Source organism: Sardina pilchardus, chromosome 6 (assembly GCF_963854185.1).
Source record: "Sardina pilchardus chromosome 6, fSarPil1.1, whole genome shotgun sequence".
In the NCBI taxonomy this organism is placed as follows: Eukaryota; Metazoa; Chordata; class Actinopteri; order Clupeiformes; family Clupeidae; genus Sardina; species Sardina pilchardus.
The window spans coordinates 10,535,463-10,559,462 of record NC_084999.1 but is presented as its reverse complement, the minus strand read 5'-3'; positions in this window follow the sequence as shown (position 1 = coordinate 10,559,462).

The window sequence follows — 24,000 nt, the reverse complement described above, 5'->3', positions numbered from 1 at the left end:
TAGAGACAGGAGGTTAATTACAGGTCGTCTATTTTAAGCGGATCCTCTCCAGAAATTGAATGTTTGAGTCTCATGGATTTTGGCTTGGGTGTCCTCTTTGTGTGCTTTATTGGATAAAAAGTTGTCTGTCGGGGGGCTTCGACTTATTTCAGGCCCTCTGAGTGACATCTTTTGATTGGGCTCTATCTGTCAGAATTAGCGACAGATTTTTTTTGTTTTGCATTTCAAATTAACCTCCAACTTCTGTGAAACTAGGTAACATTAATGGTATGGTGTATCAGTTGCTCTATGTCATCATTCTCTATTGAACTTATTCACTAGGACTCTCTGATAACTGGACAAATAAGATAGGTACAAAAAAGTATAGTTTCTGATCTGGAATACATATATACACACAGCTCTGGAAAAAAAAATAAGAGACAACTGCACATTTTTCTAATGTCATCCTACTGTTGCTGAGTGACATTCGAATTTGCAGTGGTCTCTTAATTTTTGAATATGACCGTCAACTCATTCGAATGTCACTCAGCAACCGGATGACATCAGAAAAATGTGAAGTGATCTCTTCATTTTTTCTAGCGCTATATATCTTATGATTCACATCTCTACCACAAGTGAATGCTATCGTGTTCCTCCTAGAGCTTCATAATACCTCTATAGGCCTCGGCCTTGTGCTGCTTTTACACAGCATAGTTTTGCATTTTCTGCTCCGAAAATTGGAACAACTTGATCACTTTTTTATTACAAACTCTGATCTCTACCAGTCATTTCTGGCAAAGTATTGTATCTGTCTGCTGTTTCTGTGGCACTGACAAACTTTTCTCACTGAGAGAAAAAAGGAAATCCAAGCCACTCTTCTTTCAAAAATTAAAAAGCCTTTATTTTTAGCTGGCTATTTCGTTACGAAAAGTAAAAAAAAAAAACAGGGAGAAGCAACCCACGCGTATAGCGGCATGGGCAGCCTTCTTCTTCTCCTTTATTTTTGTCTTCTCAAAACTTTCCTCACTGTTCTGATTTAGATGTATGCATATGGAGCATATATGTGCTGTCCTAGTTATGCCATGCCTGTCCTATGATTCTCCAAGAGCGTCCATGGAACTCTCTCTGGCTCACGAGATGAGATGTGAAGTGTGATCTCTGATTGTGTTTTAGGGCCTTAACTTCCCCTGGTGAGGCCTCTGTCAGAGGATCTTGATGGACCATGCCGGGCCAGGGGAGGGGGGTGTTTGCAATCAGGGACGGGGAAAATGGTTAATTCCACTTGTGATGACACTGGCTCGGCAAGCACAATAGTTTTCAAGTGCTGACATTGACCAGTAATGACTAGACGAAAGGAAGAGAGAATGGAGGAGTGTACACACACACACACACAGAGAGGGGGAGAGTGAACAAAACACAAAGAGACACTGGCAGTGTGTGTGTGTGTGTGTGTGTGTGTGTGTGTGTGTGTGTGAGAGAGAGAGAGAGAGAGAGAGAGAGAGAGAGAAGGAGAGAGAGAGAGAGAGACTGAGACTGAGAGAGAGAGGCAGAGTCTCAGCTGCACTCCACAATCACTTTTCAGCATCTACAGTCCTAAGCCAGAATGCCATTAATACAAGTGTCAGTGGAGAGAGGAGTGGAATGGGGGCCGTGCCGACAGCTTTGAGTGGCTGGAGGAGAAAATGCCCAGGATCCTTTGGGGGACAGGCCTGTCCAAGAACGCTGGCCGTGGCACGAACCCTCTTTTGTGATGCTGCCTCCCTGCCTCTTTTTTTTTTTGGAGGTGTGGAAGTGGGGGAGGAGGAGGAGTGGGGGTAGAAGTGAAGTTCTTTCACTCTTTCCATCCTTTCACTCTGTCTCCCTTTTATTTGTGTAAAGATTAAATTGCACATGATTTCTAATGTTTTCGCCTCCGCCGGCCTGTCATAGGTCGGCGACCCTAGTGGCGCTCAGATAATAGATACATCTTCTGCTTGTCCCATGGCACAGGCCGGCGCCCGCCCCGCCACAGCCCACTGCCTCGCCATTGTCACGCGCTCCGAGCCAATTAAAAGGGAATACTGGATGAGGCCCGGCGACAGCGGCAGCGACTGCCGCATGGTGTGCTCGCACGCGATATTTATTGTGTTCTCTCCTCTCCAGTCCTCTCCACTCCTCTCCACTCCTCTCCTCTCCTCTCCTCCCCTCTCCTCTCCTCTCCTCTCCACTCCTCTCCTCTCCTCTCCTCTCCACTCCTCTCCTCTCCTCTCCTCTCTTCTCCTCTCCTCTCCTCTCATCTCCTCTCTACTCCTCTCTCCACTCCTCTCCACTCCTCTCCACTCCTCTCCTCTCCTCTCCTCTCCTCTCCTCTCCTCTCCTCTCCTCTCCTCTCCACTCCTCTCCTCTCCACTCCTCTCCTCTCCTCTCCTCTCCTCTCCTCTCCTCTCCTCTCCTCTCCTCTCCTCTCCACTCCTCTCCTCTCCTCTCCACTCCTCTCCTCTCCTCTCCTCTCCTCTCCACTCCTCTCCTCTCCACTCCTCTCCTCTCCTCTCCTCTCCTCTCCACTCCTCTCCACTCCTCTCCTCTCCTCTCCTCTCCTCTCCTCTCCACTCCTCTCCACTCCTCTCCTCTCCTCTCCACTCCTCTCCTCTCCTCTCCTCTCCTGTGCCGGGCCATTTGGAGCTGCAATATCTGAAATGATCTCTAATGCAATTACAACTGCATTTGGAATACGCATTAGCAGTGGTCTTCACCACTCACCCATACACACACACACACACACACACACACACACACACACATACACACACACACACACACACACACACACACACACACACACACACACACACACACACACACACACACACACACACACACACACACACACACACACACACACACACACACACACACACACACTCACACACACACACACACACACACCACAGCATGCACACATACACACACCCACGCCACCATATGCCCACCCCGAGTTAAGTGATTTTGCACTGAGGTTTGCTTTCACATGCATGGAATCCATCTAGATATTCCCATAATGATTTTTCTCACTTGAATGTCTATGTGACGTATAATTTGTAAAGCTATGCAAAACCCTAAAGTAGTTTAAATGAACATTTTAAATCTGTAGTTTAGTTGGCTCTTAGGACTTTTAGCAACCATCATTTTTGTTACAGTACTTGACACTAAACTGCATGCTTTGCAAAGCTGATAATGTTCTTCACTATGTACAGTAGATATTGTACGCAGAAATGGGTTCCCCATGTTGGTTGGAGGGATGAAGCCAACCTTTTCTCTCCCACCCCACTCACTCCTCATGTGTCTCCAGCGCCTGGGGTCTCCAGACAGTCTGAGGCCGAGCACCAGTTACTCTGTCTGGTGACACGATGGAGCCACTGCCTCTCTCTCTCTCCTTCTTTCTCTCCCTCCTCTCTGTCTCTCCTTCTCTCTCTCTGTCTCTCTCTCTCTCTCTCTCTCTCTCTCTCTCTCTCTCTGCGCCCCCTTCTCTCGTAATTGACTTCCCAGTTTGATAACACGTTCCTGTCTGATTGGAGCCTGTCTGTCTCGCTGATGCTCAGAGAATCGTGCCTCTTCAATAGCAGATCAATTAGTCTATTAAGATAGCCGGGGACATGGCCTGCTGGCATACATTTGAAGAGGCTAGGGCCATTACCCACTCCTGTGTGTTCTCTATGACAATGCCACATGAAGGCATGTGGGTGGCCTGCCGTATTTTACCCATAGTGTTGAGGTTACTCAGAGGTGCCAGGCACGCAAAGGCAGCGTAAAATCTTTTGCGTTGATGTGAAACTCAACTGTATTAAACCTGAGGTGCGTTTAAATTTGGCAAACAGTGGTGAACATTCGTGGTAAACATGTTTTCTTTGAACAGTTAAATTTGAACGATTTGGTGTTAACATACCATTCTAACAGTAATTGCATTGTTGCGTTCGTCAAACTCACGTCCAGTTCCACTGTATGTTCATGGAGCACCACCTCCTCCACCAACTCAAGGCTAACGGAATACTGTTTGCGAGCGTTCGCAAATGTTCGCCTATGTTCGTGAACTTGAACGCACCTCTGTTACACCAACATTAGCAAATGCACTGCACTATTCATTGTTCCCATTTCAGCGTTTTTGATTATATAAATACTTTTGCTTTTCTATTTAATGTACCGAACCAAATATCCTGAAACTTGCTGACTTGTTTTAATGTCCGCCTTGTTTATATATATATATCATGTCACCATTTCGAAGAAGTTTGACGTATAAACTCTGACTGACTGAATATTGTTGAGTGTAGGGCTCTGTATTGTGTATTACTTGCCCATATTCGGGCCCAAAGTCTTAATATCATCATCTGTCTGAGAGCCCACTATTCACTGTCTCCCTTGCAAGTATTGTTAATACAGGTCAAATTCAGCCTATATGTTCCTCAATCTGGCCTGTTCGAAAATGCTTCTTCATGTAGACAGATGGCATGCTCGTATTTTTATATTGCGCTATGCTTGGTTGAGCTCTTATTAGGTTGCCATAGACAGGTGGCCGATGATATTTCTGCTGGGTTGATAATTCCCCAGATTACTTGAAATCATTCTCGGAATAATTGTTTTTGATTTATTTATTTGATTTATTTCATTCTTACTCGGACATCTGCTGGGTTAAGATGCTTATTCAGCTACGTGGGAACGGGACTTAGAGGTAAAAAATGTACTTTGTTTGAGGTTGCTAACGCATTAATCTCAAGGGGGGGAAAAAAATAGGGTGATTTATTGCCAACAATGATGTGTATTTAGAGTTTCTCAGCTTTTTTCTCTCCGATGTGAAAAACATGCTATAATTGGAATTTATTTCAAGTAATCAAATCATATAATCAGCGGGTCAAATATAGAAAGGCAAAGGGTCTCAGCGGCCACTGCTCAAATTGAACCGAACAATCCATGTCAACGTCGTCTCAGATTCAATTTCTGCTCTCTGCTTGCGCTCTGTGTCCTTCCCTTGCCAAGGGTTTCAGGAGAGAGAGAGAGAGGGAGAGAGAGAGAGAGAGAGAGAGAGAGAGAGAGAGAGAGAGAGAGAGAGAGAGAGGGAGGGAGGGAGAGAGAGCGAGGTCACCTACTGACTCCATATCCCAGCCATTCATATCAGTGGCTGAGATCTGATTTTTTTTTTCTCTCCCTTCTTTACTGAAGTATATCCAGACATTGTGTCCTTCCGTAAGCAACTTTTATGGAGGCCCCCTCCATGAAAAGCCCCACGAGCCTGGAGGGGTCAGGGGCCAATGTGCTGATGGATTATGGGATTGTGCCGCAGCCCCGGTGCTGCTGACAGGCTTTATTGGTCAGGAGGATGAGCTTGTAACCCTTTATATAATTATTGTATTAAAGGCCTGTGTGCCCCTGCCTTGCTGGCACTTGTGCCTGGATCAATGTGGAGATAATTTCAGAAATGAATAGTTAGCATCGATCGCGCCCTCTTAGCGATGGCTTATCAGCGAGCGAGACAGGTCGCTGTAGATTATTGCGCCAATGTCATTTATGGTCTCTATGATAGTATTTGTATTTTGGGTGCCGGCCGATTCAAACAAAGGCAATTCAATTTGCAATGGATTTCTCCCCGTCTGTTTTTTCTTTTCTTTTTTTTTTTCAATCCCCATCTTCTCTGTGGCACACATTACACAATAAATCACAATCTTAGGTATTTTTATCTCTTTTTCTTTTTTCTTTTTTTTTTCTCTTTGGTCTCCTCCTGGAGGAGAAACAGGTGTTGGGTGAATGTTGGTATTGGGGTCGAGGGTGGAGGGAGAGGTGTGAGGGGACACACAAGGCTAGGTGTCAGCAGTTGTACCCCTGGCTGAAGGATTGAGTGTGCCGTGGTTCAGACACACTCCTGACCTTTGGGCCCTTCTGCTCGTGGATGACCAAGCTTAATGTTGTTGTTGGTGGTGGTGGTGATGGAGGTGGCTGCTCTGTTTAAGGCCATTCGGTCATTACTCGTGTCCATCTGCAGTGTCTTCATCTTGCCACTCTGATGATGTCTTTGAAGATGATTCACCTGTAAAAATGGAAAATGGTTTAAATCATCCGTCCAAGAACATCTCTGAATGACATTTAGTTAAGTATAAACTTGATTAGCTATACAAATCTTTTATCCATTGTAGTTTATATATTTGTGTGTCAATGCATCTCTGTGTGAGAGAAAAGGGAATAAGCAAAGGGAATGACTGAGAGTGTGAGATAGGAATAGAGAGAGAGAGAGAGAGAGCCACAGTGAAAGACAGTCTTAGGGAAAAAAGACAGATAGAGAGAGACAGACAGACAGATAGAGAGGGAGAGAGAGAGAGAAAGAAAGAGCGTGCATGTCAGTATACATGTGTATATTTGTACACAGATGCGGCTGCATGATCCTGTGTGTAGTCTTACCCTCATCTCCTGTGCATTTATTTATTCATGCCGGTGGAAGGCCCCAAGCCCCCGCGCGCCCCTTGTTTGTGCTTTGTGTTCCCACTCTCGGCCTCTAAACTGTGAATGACAACATGTACCAATCAGTGGCCAACGCTCCATTTCAATAGCTGCTCAGGGGGAATCATTCAGAGAAATGTAATTTACTTCGTATTGGTCAGTTTGACCCCCAACCTCAATCACTTGACACGGTTACCTTGGCAACCTCTGTGTGAAAGGAGGACAGGATCAGATAGTGTGATGAGACAGCTCTCGGAGAGGAGAGGAGCGGAGGGGGGGCTTCCTCTGGGAAGACAAAAGGCGGACGTGTGTGCTGTGAATTACACAGGACAAGGGAGAAGAGCTGTCCGTGGATTTTCACTCCGAGTATTTCGGCATGACCAGTGGCAGCAATGGTGCTTTTATCCCATCGAACTCCTGGTCTTTATCTTGCATCTTTAAATACCCCAGTACATTGCTGAGCAGTGGACGGCACTGTAAGCTATAACAAAAATGTGTTTTCAAACATATTGTAACATTCCTTCGATTAAAACTTTCTGCTGAACTGCTACATGTACAGTATCTGTATCTGTTAGTATCTGGGAATCAGTAGGCGTTAAAATATACTTTAAAACACTTTAAAACTATGTTGCATGCCTAGCATGTTGCTTTTGTTTATTTTTTCATGATGTAATATCGTTTTTCTTTCTTTTTTATTGTACTGTATATAATATTTTGTCCCATTTTTGAATTTGTTTGTCTGATTAAACATATTCACTGTGTATAAATATTATTTATGTTGCACAGTTTGTCTATGGTGACTGATAACGTTACTTATCTGAATCGTTAGCGTTCTTCCATTGGGCTGAAGAGCTAAGTCTTCAATAGCTCTGAGGTCCATCCATCCATGAACTGTGGCGCAAGAAGCCGGTCAGAGAGATCACTAAGGACTGGTGCACTAGGCCTTCTCTGTGAGAGATCTGCAGCTGCTAAGCCAATGAGCTGCCATGCTAGCACTATGTGCATAACGTCTGGATTGAAAGGTTGCTCATGAACTCTGGACTGGTGACAAACTACGAGAGATCTGTTGCTATCAGAAGTTCATAGAGCTGATGTTCTGCCAGTTGAATTGACAGGATCTTCTCAGAGAAGATCACTCACAACTTCACTTCAGCCTGATCTGTGTTGTGTTACCAGTGTTACCATCTTGATCTGTCAAATGACACCATGTTATGCGCTGTTCACACCAGTCACCATCATTGGCTCATGAACATTTCAGCTGGCTTTTAGCGAATGTTCTAAATTAACTCATGGATTTGTAAAAAAATATTGTCTGTTATGTCTCTGTGATAAAAACACATACTTGTACATTGTTTCCCAGTTTTAACTGAACATCTTCATCTATGGAGCCACACACACATACACATTTTCCGTGTGTCATCGTCAGCAAGCGCTCTCCCTCGCGCGCACACATAGCCAGGCAGTGCTCGCAGATCCACCCTGCGTAATTACGAGGGCCGTGCCATCCGTCATAAATGTCAAAGCACATTCATTTTTTACTCCCCTGACACTTTAATTACATCCAATTATTTCAGAAGTGTTCTGCGCCTAATTAGTTGTACAGTTACATGTTGTTAATAGGATGGGGGATCAGTGGAAACAAATGAGCGTCATATATCATTTCAATTAAGCCGTGTGATGGATTAATTAATGTGTGCCTATTAAAACGAAGAGGGCGTGACAGAAGAATGGGAAGAACACGCGTTCAGAGGAATCCCCATCGGAATGAAATGTGACTATGACAATCTTCACCATAATTACTGTAGGATGTGGAAGCTGCGGTCTCTGTCCACCAGCAGTCTTCAGCTCGTTGTGTGCCTGCAGGCCCAGTTGGGAATGGGGATTCATAAGCATAAGGCTTTGCTAGCTACCAGAGTATAGGCCTACTTAATTATCATGTGGCCTTGTTGTCCTGCTCACTCATTGTGTTGTAAAACCACTCTTGAGCTCAGGTAGATTGTTTGCTTTTTTATGGACGTTTTCAGTCCCCTGAAATGAGACTTTTAATGAAGTTCTGCTGCGATAAGTGAACAGACCGCTTCTGGAATGACATGAAAGATGTGAAGTAGAAGCACAATACCGTTGGCAATGACAGTGGTCATTCATCTGTTGCAGCTGTCATTATAACTAACGTTGGGAAGGTCCACTCAAGCCATTGCAACTTTCTGCAGCAATCTATAGAGCCTTATAACAATAATAGCAGTGATGCCTAGCCATTTTGACTGAGTTATTAAGGCCAGTTCAAACTGAAGATTTGCGACGGTCTGAGACGGTTGCGGAGAGCAGTTGCGGCGGTGTGAATCAAAAGTTGCAAGCAGTTGCAGGCCGTTGCTAAACATTCAACATGTCAAATCTTAGTTGCAGAGTTTTAGAACACTTTTGCGCGGAGCTATTGTGACGTTGGCTGAAAACTTCTATCTTGTCCTCACGCCTAGACTGTTGTTATGGTAACATTGTTGCCGTTTTAATGTCGTTGCAGTGGTCTGAACCGCCCAGTTTTTGAACACATTGTTGCAGAAAGTTGCTGGGTTTTAGAATGTTGCAGCTCGTCTCGTCGCGGATCTTGTGTTTGAACTGGCCTTTAAATTCCCTGGGGGTGGATGAGCTTAGATTAGTTTAGCTATGACTAAAACAGTGCAATATTTCCATCACCAGACGAGGCCTTTGCATGGCACACTTTGTTCACACTCTTCTTTACGATGCAGCACAGATAAGATGAGGTGTGACCACGGCGACGCATGTCAGCATTAGCAAAGCAAAAGGCTGTGGAGGGGAATGGGCTGCCATCACACTCTCTGGCCATCCCTCATGGCATGACAGAAAATCACCCTCCTTCCTCGCCCCGTCAATGAGGCCTGAGACACTTGTCAAGAGAGCCTATTCGTTTTACACGCCAGCTCCCCAGAATATTGCAGGAATTGGCACAATTTGCATGATAAATGTGTCAGAATGCACTTTCCACTTAAGAGAGCGTTTGAATCACCATTGATTTGGGTCACTAACAAACAGCAGACTCGCCTCTCCCAGCAGTTTGCAAAAAGCTCTCAAAATCTTCAAAAAAAAAGAGCGAAAGGGAAAAAAAAAAAACCTTTCACCTCGGTTCAGCTCTTCTTGACACCTCACATCGACAGTGGCGACGCTGAACTAGGGCTTTAGGTCTTCCCATCCATACCCCCCCCCCCCACCACTCCTCCCTCTCCCGCCCGCCCTGTGTCCATCCTCCCGTCCACCTCTACCCGACCCAATAAGCGCCTATGCTCACTCTTCATTTGAACAAACAAAAGCAGCCCATAATGATCACCTCTGCCATTATGCAGAATTGATTCGATCTGGTCCAGGAGAGTGTGGATTTATTTCCTTTTCTCTCTCTCTGTGTGTGTGTGTGTGTGTGTGTGTGTGTGTGTGTGTGCGCGCGCGCTGCACTCTGTGATGTGTTGTGATGTGTGATGTGTGGGGCTGATGGGCCTGCAGATATGCCATTGAGGCCCAGTCCAAACGAATGGGAGGGGGGTCTGGACGGCACTGCCCGGAGCACTGCACGTCCTTTAATTGCCATTTACATACCAGAGGAATCATTCATTTCTAATTCCCCTATTGCAGCACACACACACACATGCACACACACACACACACACACACACCCCCCTCCACCCCTCCTCACGCCGCCTGTCCACCCCACCATCAGCCCCCCTCGCTCCTGTGCTCCCGTCAGTGTCAGTCCTCATCAGTGTCACAGATCACAGGTCAACACGGATACAGCCCTGTGTCCTTTTATAGGCCCTTTTTGAGGTTGCGTGTGTGTGTGTGTGAGAGAGTGTGTGTGTGTGTGTGTGACTGTGCGCTTGTTTGTGCGTGTGTGCGCATGCGCTTGTGTGTGTGCGAGTGCCCTTGTGTGTGTGTGTGTGTGTGTGTTTGTGCACTTGTGTGTGTGTGTGTGTGTACTTGTGTGTGTGTGTGTATGTGTACTTGTGTGTGTGTGTGTATGTGTGTGCACTTGTGTGTGTGTGTGTGTGTGTGTGTGTGTGTGTGTGTGTTTGAGATGAATCAGGGACATAGTGAGACAGCTAGAAAGCACAGAGTGTGTTTTGGCCCACAGATGTTTTTTAGAGTGTCGTTAGATGGGCTTTTTACGAGTATGATTTATGTCTGGATATTAACCTCCCTTTGACCCCTTGCCACAGCACTAATGTCGCACAGGGAGAGAAAAAAGCCAAACAAATGATGGGCCAGGCCGCCTTCATTTGTCCTCTCGCTCATTGTGAAGCTCTCAAATGTAATACAGCCGGTTACATCATCAATTTCCACTTTTATTGAGCGCTTTATTGAAAAAGTGACAGATGAAACACTTGTTCATTTTTTTCCCTTTTTTCCCCCCTGCGACTGCATAGCTTTTCATAGCTTTTTTTCGCCGTGGCCGTGCCCGTAATGTGATCATTTAGCGAGTGAATCTCCGGCGGAAGGTCATGCCTCGGCATATCCATTTCAAATCTACAACGAAAATCACATCTGATCAGTTCATTTTCATCTGATTGGATTTGTAAGGTTTACATTACTGTCAGTTATGCTTGTTGGACAGTTCAAGGCACGGGGGAAAATGCCTGATAATCTCATTTGACAATATTTTGCGTGTAGCGTGTTTTGTAATCTCATCCATGGAAAGACTCATGATCCAATTTATCCAGTCATTCACTGCTCTTTATTTCGTTCATAACATTGGGCCGTTAGGCGTGATAATCCCTCGCTTGGGAGATGCCTGAAAATATTCTTCCGAATTGCTGTTAAACAACGAGCAAGTTATTTATTTTCCAACAGAGCGTTATCACCAGTGGATTAAGAAGCCGTGTAAAAAACATAATATGGCACAGGTGATTTTTATGTAACAAAAAAAAAAAGGATTTTAATCCAATCTCCTGGAAGGCCCGCATGCTGTGAGATGTGAGCAGTCTGGTTTACGGCTTTGTGTGTTGTCTTCACTGACAACACCACCATCCTCAATGACTTTCTTGCCAGGCCACAGTGATGGGGTGGACATACTCACAACAATACCATTATGTTGTTGATGAGGCCATGGGAAGCAGAGGATGGGATGGCCATGGCTATGGAGGCAATGTCTTGTTTCAGAGTATGATGGCCGCCGCAGTTCATTGGGGTGGGGGGGGACACCCAGATCTTATTGCTGCCTTAAATGGAGTATTGAACACTGTGAATAACACCCGTGTGAGAGAAAAGTGCATGGCTAAGGGTGTTCTCCCGACCCAGCACTGTACATTAGGGACTGAATATGTCTAGAAAAACACACATGCATACACACACACACACACACACACACACACACACACACACACACACACACACACACACATACACACATATGCACTCTCTTGCTCACAAACGTCAGTCAGACAAACTAAATTACATATTGATCAGTTTTAATTGTGTTTTTGCCATCAGAAGCTTTTACAAATTCATAAAGGAGAAATAATGTAGTTTTTTTTGCATGACTACCTCTTGGCCAGCCAAATGAATTCCATCACTTAACCTCCAGTCAAAGGGGATTATTGAGCTTTATGATGCAGTCAGTGAAATATCAATAGGACTGAATGGGGGTTATGGACTTTTTTTTCATGTGGATCTCCTTTGTTTAGTTGTAAATGAGCTGCATCAAACTAAATGGCCACCAAGGCCATTAACAATGGACATATCTACCGCATTAGACACACAAATGCACACACACAAACACGCCTGGATACATACACAATCAATGTTCATCACATCTCCACCGACATTAACCCCATAGACTATGCACTATAAAGGTTTTAATTCAATACAGATACGGAAGTTCATCAAAGCATCAATTATATTCATTATTGAGTAGCCATATTAGCCATGTTTGTCGAGCATGTTATGATTGCCATGCACCATAGCTTGTAACGTGGCCCTATTCTTTTCCCCCAGTCAGATGGTAAACTAACAGTCATTACAGCAGTCACCCATATTTCCTTCCTGGCCATGGACATGTGGTTGTGGAGTGTGTATTCAATGCAAATGGAGGTGTGTTTGTGTGTGTGTGTGTGTGTGTGTGTGTGTGTGTGCGCATGTGTGTGTGCATGTGTGTGTGTGTGTGTCAGTGTGTGTGTGTGTGTGTATTCCGTGCTAAAGCGCCGCTCTGCTGGTGACAATTATGACGGATAGATTAGCCCAGATTTATAGCAAAGCCACAGCATGAGGCAAGAACGGGCGCTAATCATTCACTTTTGGCTGCAGACATTTGTACAATGGCAAAAGGTCAAAGCGTGGACTCCCGCGCAATAAATCATCCCCAATGAGAAACAAGTGTGCCTCTCAAATAAAAAAAGGGAGGGAAAAAAACTGGGTTAAATACATCAAAACCTATTGTCGATTTATCGGTACTTTCCCTCGAAATGAGGCACACCCGCTGAATGTGTTTATCATGTGAAATGTGTGTAATTTAATGCTGTTGCCTGCTGCTGTTTTAACCACTGATGTGCTGGCTGTTGACATGTCAAATCCATTGAGAGAGCAGGAATATGGAAAACAACGACAGGCATATAATGGCTGATATCTGTGGGAACATCATTTTTTTTCCAACCACCGTTGGTGAAGTGTATTGTATCAGATTTAATATGCTGTATGGGAAATCTTTTCATCGTTGAATATCTCCAGTGTGAAAAGACCTGTCTAAGTGGCACCTGGGTCAATTATAACCCTAATCCCCCCCCCTCTCTCTCTCTCTCTCTCTCCCCACCAGTGAGATAATAATTGAAGGTTGACAAAAATTCGAGAGCAGTTTTGAAGGCGTATTGATTTCCTGGTGCTCAGCCTCGGAGGATAGGGAAAATAAGGCACGGAATTTACTGTCTTCATAAAACTTTTAGTAAATCAGACCATTTGAAAGGCAGATATTGACAGCCCATTCATTACCATACATAGTGTTCTGCAAAAGCGTTGGCGGATTATTAGCAATAAGAGACTTTGCCGGCCCTGTTGTCTTTCATGCACCAGTAGGTAGGGCTGTAGTAAGTGATGGACTCTTGAAGTTGGAGATGAGATTTTTTAATCCATCCCCATGGCCACTGGTAATCTCACCAAAAAGTTGTATTCAGATTACTCTCCTTCCCGGTGGCAAAGAATGGGGTATGTTAAGTAGGAGCGACAGAGGCCGGTGTTGTTTTGTGCGAAGGAACGTTAAGGCAGAAGTTAGACAATGTTTTCTTTTCAATCAGCTTCTCTGAATATGAAATGTGACATGACATGATGTTATGGCCACAGAATCTGCAAATGTGGAACATGAGTGACAATTTATAACTACAGGTAACGTGCACAAAAGTAGAACTTAAATAATTGAAAATTGTGTGTGATGAATGTTGTACAGTAGGAGGGTCATGCTATAATACAGATATACTCTATACTGAGACGTGTAATGTTTTGCTGTACACAACTTATATTGAAGTACAGCAAGGCTTTGTACATGCTAGCTTCGGACATAGACAAACACACCTAAAGCACACTGTGCATATATGCACACACACACACACACACACACACACTTCTGCTACTGAATCCAGCCGTACTGAGCACTCTATCTGGTTGTGGTTTGTGAGGCTTCTATGTCTAAGCCCAGGGGGTTCTCTGCCTTGCGCCCGATGGACAGACTATTAACTTTTTGATCGGCATTTCAGCTGACATTGTCTCCCTGTCAGAGTGTGCTGTCGATTCCCCTCTGCGTGTGAAGGGGCACATAAATACTGGCCGGATATGACCACTACATTTTCAGCAGCTTTTCTCGTCGGGTCTCGGACCATAAAGATAAACGGAAGCATTTTGCCGATGCTGATTTCCCTTTTCCCCTTGCAAGGCGGTCCAGAATAAATGAGTTGGAACACTCCCACCAAAAAGATGATGCTGACAGCATTTCTCAAAGTAATTCTTGGCATTTTCTTTTACCTTGCGTTTTCTGTCTCTCTCTCTCTCTCTCATCTCTCACACTCTCATTGACCTCCTCTCTTCCTCTCCTCTCTCTCTCTCTCTCTCTCTCTCTCTTGCTCAGTGGTGCTTCGCTGTATTGCTCACCTTTTCCCTCTGTTTAGACACAGAGCAAGCAAATGATCCTTCTCTTCCTGTCTGAGGAGTTGGGATGATATCAGCGTTTCCTTTGAAAAATGGCGCCGCCTGCCCTGGCAGCCGAATATTGAGGTGACGGGGGTACTTTAGCAGACCCTTACTTCAGCTCTCCTTTTAATTTTGTGTTTGTCTTTTTACTGGGAAACAAAATATGGCTGTCAGACTTTTATGGTTGGGGGACAGGATGGGGGATAAAAAAAAAGAAAAAAAAACAGCTGACCTGTTTTATCTCTGCCCTTGCATTCGCATCAGTGTAATGATGACAAAACGGGATGTTAAGTAATGATTAGTAGAAATGGTTGCAGTTAATTAGTTGGTCCTTCGTTTATCGTTCCATTTGCACATTTTGGGGAGCAATCGTTATTAATTAGGACCATCATGCCGAAAGGAGCGAGGTGGAACCCTACAGCCAAGTTAATCAGCCTGCAATGAAAGCTCCATTATCCTGTCCCATCCCGTTGGCCCGTGATCTATTAGTATTATCTAAAAGCTGTGCCAGGATCAAAGGGATAAAAGACAACAGGACATAAACAGGGGCGCCTTTGATCAGGCCCTTTTCTTGGGTCACTGGTTATATAGGAAAAGTCGCCGCATGATATTGTGTGGCTGTTTTTGTGTCGTTGCATAAATTCTGTCTGTTTGTATTGAGTGGGGCCTGACAGACACTTAAGCCCGGTAATGTGGTCGCAGGGGCTGAGGCTGTGTGTTTGCGGCCATCTTTGATTGGGTGTGTGTGTGTGTGTGGTGTCCCATTAAAAAACGTACATTTACTTACCCTTTGTTGCATAACTAGTATGAGTTGTTACCAGTTACAGAAATGTGTACATTTGGAATTTATTCTGTTTCTATATAATTATCGACATTATTATGCAGTAATTGCTCCTAATTTTATTCAAGTTCAGCCACCATGTTTACCTGAAAGTGTTTGCACTGAGCTGCTAGTGTTTGCACTAAGCGCAGTCCTTTCTGTTTGACCTCTGGTTAAAGAAAGAGCTATAATGTTCTCAATTCTATTTGGGGGCGATCATAAGAATATGAAATCACTCCCCACCTGACAGGGGCAGCCACTCCCTCGTCCAAGCCAATGCTTACGTAGATGACTTAAAAAAAAAACGATAACTTGTCTCAGATCCTTTTTTCACCTTGCTAAATGTGCCGTCTTGTTATTTTTGAACGGTGCTTGACCGAGGTGAATGCAAATCTAATTAGCCTCCCCACCCTGAGCCTCTGTAATACCATAAACAAGAAGAGAACATTTATCACGAATAACCAGGGATTGGGCACCGACCTATGCAGGGGTTGGAAATCAATACATTTGCAGTTGGCTGTAGGCTTATTAATGTAAATGGGCACAGATGTAAGCTGATATGCTTTAAAGTGAGGTTACTGAGAGAAAGAGAGAGAGAGAGAGAGAGAGAGAGAGAGGGAGAGAGAGGAAGAAAGAGTTAGTCTTTGAAACCAGGAAATCAATTGAATAAACGAGAAAAATGATTCGGATGGAGCAGATATGAACATTAAAATAAACAAATAACCTTAAAGGAAATCAATCATATAATTTAAAGAGTAAACAGCCCGTACCTCACCAATCTCCCCATGGTTTAGTGGGATAGAGGATTTTTAATTTTGCCATTGATATAATGCCAGCCAGTGAGATTTTGCAGATGGTCTGGACCAGGAGGGAAAAAAGGAAAATCAATTGGGTCTGGTTTTGTGGTCTTCAGAGGTGTGTGATATTTACAGCAGAGAGGGCTCCTGCCTTTGTATAAATTTACATTTTAAGAGATAAAAGACCTCTGTATTTTGTCTTGTTATTGTTAATAGAAACTGTCGACTTTTATCCCATCCTTTTTGCAGGTGAACGGCAGTGTCTTTTGTGTTTTGTATGTGTGTACGTGTGCAACCCACTTGTGCAAGAGAAGAGAGAGAGTTGCTGCGTCTCTCGGTGTGTGTGTGTGTGTGTGTGTGTGTGTGTGTGTGTGTATTTGTGTGTATCTCAGGCAATTTTCAAGCCTTTCTTTTCTTGATACACAAAGCCAGGCTTTGTGAGTGTCTGTTTTTTCATTTGCCCACCACAAGCAAGCCAATCGGGATGGCATAATTGCATCAGAGTTCCAGAAATATAGGCTTGCAATTTAGGTGGAGAACGAGAGAAAGTGGGGGAGAGAGAGGGAGAGAGTCAGAGAGAGAGAGAGAGAGAGAGAGAGAGAGTCAGAGAGAGAACGAAGAGGGAACGAAAGGGAAGAATTCGGGAAAGGAAAAAGAGGAGGGGGGGTGAAAAAAGAATTGACCTCAGACAAGTTCATTTACGGGTGGTGCCAGGACAGAGAGGTTAAGAAAATGTGACAGCGGACAAAGTAAGTTTGTATGTAAATGCAACCAAGGCTGTTATCACCTGTATAATCGTATGCAGGCTTCCCAGCACTGCCAAGCCCCAAATTATATTTGGAACGTATAAATTCCAACAGATAGCCAAGCACCAGAACCACTCCCATGTAAATAGGTGCAAAGTAATGTTTGTAAACGGAGCCTCAAACTGGATGGTGAATTGTAGCAAAGTGCCTACATCATTTGAATGATTTAAAGGTACTTTATGTGGTTCTCTCTAATGGACTCCGCCATGCTGCGACAGACTTCCAGGTCACATCGCCTTCCACTTGTCCTGTTCAGCTCCAGCACTATTAAAACGAGTGTCCCTGTAAGAGCAACACAAACAGCAGGGAAAAGAATCAAAGCTGCTTTTTTTTCTGCTTTATCTTCACAGACTGAAGGAAAATATAACCTTGCTATAAACAATAGGGACTATGAAAAACAGTGAATACAATTATTTTAATTTGGTTACTTCATTAAATTTTCTCTTTTTTAAATACAAAATGCATTTTTTTCCAGAGAGGCCATGTGCATCCATTTTGTGGCATTGCCTTTTCGCTTCATCCACAAATTGGCAATTTTCAAACAAATTCAGGGTCGGGTTGCTTTTTGTTACAATGCAATTTTGTCGCGCTTTTACTGGTACATAAAACTCCATGAGTGCAACTATTTCTGTCTGTTCCTATCATTGTCACACACAACTCATTGGGTAAAGGCTAGCTACCTGTTCAACATCAATGGGTCTGTAAATGATTTAAAACCAGATTTGAACAGATAAAAACATATCTCTCACTTATTTTTATGTACTCTTATTATTAATAGCATACTGTATACAGAGCATTACTCAATTTCTCTCATCGCAATGCATGCAGGGATAATCTTAAAACCAATGAGTAAGCTACAATCTATCTCTGCTCTCACTCCTCCTTTTAGAATCCTCCTCTTCTCTTCTTTCTTCTTCTCTTGTCTCTTCTTCTCCTCCTCTGCCCTCCCCTCTCCCTTCTTCTCTCTTTTCCCTCCTCCTCCTCCTCCTCCTCCTCCTCCTCCTCCCTCCTTCCTTCCCTTGGTGTGTTCTGAGCTACATCTCCTTCTTGTTTCTCTTTAATTTTTAATTGCCATCGGCTCTTCACCTTTGCCGCTCTCGAGACATCCTTGAATTAAGTTGCAGTGCGGCTACAGGGGAGGAATCCTGCCCGATGCGAACTTATGACAGCTGCCTCTCTGATCTGGGATCAGGGGTCTTAACGTGACTATAGCATAGTTCAGGGAGACAGAATGAATGAAGGTGCATGAGTGAAAAAAACACACACACACACACACAAACATAAAGCCGTATTCACAACAGGGAATATGGATGGAGTCGATAATGGCTTCTTCACTACACCTGCCCTCCATGTGGTGCATAGCGAATAAATGGAAGAATCTGAGATGATTAAGTGGACTTACCTTGTATGAGAAAGACCTTTGGGTGAGGCATTGTAAGGACCAGAGGAAGCACAGAATTGTGTTAGCAAGTAGTGGAACTCTCACGGTGATGACTTGTGAACACAAGAGTAAAGGCACTGAACTTGTCACAAGCCACTTGAGGTATCCATACAGAAGAAGCGATTTAGTGGGTTTTATCTTCAATAACGAACTGGAACTTGCATGTGTGAAGTGTACTTATGTTTAACACACTATTTATTGTGTTTCTGAGAATACTTGTGTATGCTTTGGTGTGGTGTTCTGGGAATGTCTGTGTCTTTCTTTGTATGTTATGTTCCTGTTTGACAAAAAAACTACAAAATGTCAAGTATTTGTGAGAATATAATTGTGTGTTGCATGAGACTTGAGGGAAGTTGATGGGGTGAATTTGTGTGTGTGAGTTGTTGAAACTGGAATGTGTGTGTGTGTGTGTGTGTGTGTGTGTGTGTGTGTGTGTGTGTGTGTGTGTGTGTGCGCTCGTGTGTGTGTGTGTGTGTGCGTGTGCATTAGTGTTCATGTGTGTGTGGTGTGTGTGTGTGTGTGTGTGTGTGTGTATGTTTTTGCGATGGGGTGAATTTGTGTGTGTTAGTGAGTTGTTGACATTGTTGTGTGCGTGTGTGTGTGTATGTGTGTGTGTGTGTTTGGGGTGGGGGTGGTGTGCCCTGTAAAGCAAGAGGTGCCATTAGTGGCAGTTTGATGGAAAGCTTAATTGATGGGTCAGCGGGTTTTAGCGCCGCTAAAGCTGTGTTAATTGTCATAAGAAGGCCGATTGATTGGGCCCCCGCATTAGTACATAAATTTGAATTGATTAATGTTTTGTTGTGAAATGAATGTGTATAATGGATGAGTGGTGTGGCCATTTATTTATTGGCCTCATTAATGCAGGCCTGGGGATCAGAGTAGAGGAGAGCAGAGGAGAATAGTGGACTGATGGAGGGATGCGAAGAGAGGAGGAGGGGGAGAGGAGGAGGAGGGGGAGAAAGGAGGGCAAAGGAGTGGGGAAGAGAAGAGAGGCATAGAGTGGAGAGGAGAGATGAAGTGGAGTGGGCTCAGGAGTGGAGAGGAACGAGGGAATAATTAGGATGGAGAGGAAATAATATGAGTACTGGAGGATGGAGAGCAGGTTCTACAGAGAGAGAGAGAGAGAGAGAGAGAGAGAGAGAAGTACTATAAGGTGCCCGGTAGGAGAAATGAGAGAAGGAAGGGGGTAGGGTGGAGAAGGAGGGAGAAAAGAAGACGAGAGGAGATAAAAAAAAGGATCCAAGAGGACCAACGGCAGTGTCCAGCTGCGTGAACACTCCCTGCTGTCTGCTAGAGTCCAGTACTGCTGCACTCGGTGGTGTCTTTAAGAATATCTGAGTGTTTATAGGCTTTTAAACGACAATGGCAGCATTTTACTGATTCGTCTTTGCCTGTCTGTTCTGTTCCTGTGTAGTCCAGAACCAGAGAGATAGTTTAGTGCAAGGACATTTTGTTTCTGTCATTTCACTCTGTTTCTTGTTTTTTTTTTTTTTAATACCGTTAAGTGTGTACAGAAATGTGAGTATTCAACCTAGAGCTTGTATGTGACTCTGGTTAAATATGTTCTTGCAATCTCTCTACTTATACACGCAGCACATGCATGTTTGTGCATGTGTGTGTGTGTGTGTGTGTGTGTGTGTGTGTGTGTGTGTGTGTGTGCGCACGCGTGTGTGTGTGTGTGTGTGAACAACTCGCTGGAAGGACAAGCCTGTTTCCCCTTTTTTAAACCTGTTAAATCTTCTTCCATATGGTGGCACTAGAGAGTAGCGCTGTTTGGCATGCTCCATCAACCCACCGTGGAACAGTCCGCCCTGAACACACACACACACACACACACACACACACACACACACACACACACAGAAGTGCAACACATTTCTGTTCATCTTACAGTATAATCATGATGCATATAAACCCATGCTTAAAAAGGTCCATTTACAGCAGTGAGCTATATATAAACTTTATGCCGACCTACTCGCCACTCTCACCTCAGTAAAGACTGCAGAGCAGGGCCGGGCTTGACTCATGTTTATGGCATTACAGAAGTGTGTACATGTGCAAATCTGTGTGTGGCATTCGGTTGAATTTAGGCCCAAGCCTTTCATCAATGCCTCTCAAAAGGCATGTGTTCACAGATTTACAATTACATTTTGTGGCCATTTTGTTTCTTAATAAAAAAAAGTCGGTCAGGACACAGGAAATTGCAAGTATTTGCATCAATGTGTGAGCTTCAGAGAGGTTAAACTCATGATGTTGGTGTTGCAAGCGCGATATGTCTGCCGGTTAAAAAGACAGAACACTGCTTTGTAGCCATGCCTGTGTTAGTGTGATGAAATGCTAGGAAACAGTAGTATAACAGTGTTGTGAATGTGTGTTCATCCACAGGGTGTGTTTGGGTGTGTGTGTGTGTGTGTGCTTTGGGGAGGGATGGTAAATGAAGACTGTAGATACTGCATACAGTGTAGCGACACGCAGCCCTCTCTCTCCCTCTGAATGCACTTATTGGCTTTACGCTAGCCCAGAGATGAAGTGCTTTAATATGTTAAACACCTGGGGCTGTGGAGGACGGGGTGCTGCTAGAGGTGGTGCTAAAACTCCTCCATTTGTGTAGCCTCTTTCTCTATCACTCTCTCTTCCTTTCTGTCTATTTTTCCTCTCGCTTGCTCTCCTTTCCCAGTATCTATCTTTCTCACCATCTCTCACACCAATACCCCCCTCGCTCTCTCTCTCTACGTCTCTCTCTCTCTCTTTCTCTCTCTCTCTCCCTCCCTCACCCTCCCTCTTTCCCCTGATAATTACTGTGCAAAAGCAGTCTCCACAGTAACCAGCATGGGTGATATTTTAACACAGGGGTTAAGTGTCTTTACATCTTTCTGTCTTTTGGGCTAATGGAGCCAGACTTCTCGGACCTGCGTCAGTAAGCACACGGCTATGGAAATGCCCTCATACAGTATGGGTGTCCTGTCCTGTCCTGTCCTGTCCTTCTCCTGCTCCCCACCCAAACAGACCGCAAATAGGCCACAGCTATTATCGTGCCAGGTTCAGTTGTATTTGAATCAGTAATTTGTTTTTTTGTTTTTTTGTTTTTGTTTTTGTTTTTGCTCTGTTGTTGTTGTTTTTATTTTTTTTTGGTCCGCTAGGGTTGGAATGCCTTTAAACCATGATCCATGCATGGCCATTCATTGAGAGAGACTTATTTATTATGCAGGTCTATCCATTGCAAACAGATGTCCCTGTGTGCTGCAGCTCAGAGAGTGCTAAACCCAGTTTGTCGAGAGGATAGCCTAGAGTTTAGCATGCCCAGGAAGCGGACTATGAGGTGAAGAATTGTGGGTAACCCACACACACACACACACACAAACACACACACACAGGGCACTCGCGCTGGAGGTGATTTCAGAGGCTTTTCCCACCGTCTCTTTGTGCCAGCCACGCCACCCCGCGCCACAGCGAATCACCAGGGTGGTGGAACACAGATATATCAATTTAACCAGATTTCAGCCGGCCGGCACATATCTCCCTGCTCTCAGATTAAATCTTAATCACACAACCTTGTCTGTCAGAGGGGTATTTCATACAACAATACCGACTTAAGCCTGTCAAAGGAGGCAAAGCTAGTGTGTGAGTGCATGTAAAAAGAGGATGATTCATATTTACAATATGGAGATTACCGGTGCTGGAGCTTGATAATGTGTTCCGCTACACAAATCCTTCTCTCCCTATCAGTCTCCCTCTTTGTCTCCTCCCCCTCCCTCGTCGTATGCTGATATCTAGCAGTGTGCTAGTGCTGGGGTGTATTAGTGTGTGTGTGTGTGTGTGTGTGTGTGTGTGTTTCTGCGTGGGATAACACTGATATCCTGGACTGAATTGAACATTTACTAATTTTGACATCATTATTTATCCTTAAATGGCAGATATGTAAGTTATAGTATCATATTAATTTTTCTAACAATATTGTTGGTAATTAACACTGTTTAATAAACACATGTTAAAATGTGCTGTAAAAATTAAATACATCGCATTGATATACTAGTGTAATTATTTACCACACATGACTGTAGTAGCAATAGTAGCAGAATTATTTTAAATGACATATTCAAATTATACTAATATAATGTTATATTATATTAGTATTGTGACGTTACATTTACTGACCAGAAGGTGAATGTATTTTTCTTCAATGGAAAACAATGACTTGTTTTTTCAATTTAACCTTTGATTGTCTGTAAATGACACTCACCATGAAAAATGGGTTTCCCAGGTAGTTACAATGTGAGGCTATGGGTGAAGATGTCATGTGTCTGTGTGTGTGTGTGTGTGTGTGTGTGTGTGTGTGTGTGTGTGTGTGCGTGCGTGGGTGTGAACTCAATCTCCTCCACACACACCTCTGTGCCTGCATACACAAATAAAGTCATACTCTCAGCCCCCCGCAGACAAAAGAGCTGGCATATTGTTTCTGAAGGATGAAAGAGACAGGGATAAATAGACGCTTTTTCGGTTACCACAGCGCCCAGTTACCCTGGCTACGACAATACAGCTCGAAATTAACGCGTCAGACTAGAACTTTATCAATTACGGGCTCAAAGTGGAACCTGCCTCCTCGCCTTCCCATCTCCACCTAGTCCTACTGTCGCCTCGCCTCGCAATAACCACCCCCCCCCCCCCACACACACACACACACACACACACACACACTCGCACACACACACACACACACTCGCACACACACGCACACACATGCACACACACACACACACACACACACACACACGTACGCACACACTATTCCAGTACGGACGCTCTATTAATCTTTCTATATGAACAGTTACTAGGCCTGATGAAATGGGGCCCAATGAGGCGGCTCGCCGGCGGAGGCTGGGATAAGGGCTCATTCATCTTTATTTCATTCTTTGCTGACACGGGTGCAGGGGGATGACAGAGGTTAAGGCAGTGAGTGGCCGACGCCTTCTTGTTTGCTCTTTCATGCACCCCCCACCCATTTCCAACACCCCCCCCCCGCCCACCAGTGCACTTCAAACTGTCTTCCCCCCAGGAAAGAGGGGCCAGACAACGACAGTCAGGGGTGGTGGGAGGTGGTGGGTGTGCAAGGGTCTGACGGAGGGAAATCTCATGTCGATTTCACGGGGCCACAAACTGGAACATCTGATAACTTTTCCGCTCAGCCGATTTCGCACTTTCGTCTCTATTGGGCACATCTCAAGGCAAACATATATATTTACTGCGGGGAGGGCTCATCTCCCTCACTTTCGCTCTCCTCTGTCCGGGACAGCTCCGGACCACTGAAGATCTGAAATGGGCGAAGAGCTAACAAAGATAGAATGAAAAGAAAAAAAAAAGAAAAAGAAAAGCGCCCATCCTCGTAGGCCTCACTCACGCTCTCCCCTTTTCTCCTCCATTTGCAATTTCACAGTGTCATTTTGTGATTATTTCATTATCGTCGTGATCCATGACTGAAATTCGTTTTGGCCCCTGAATGAATTTAACAGGGACTGAACCTGAGATCATTTG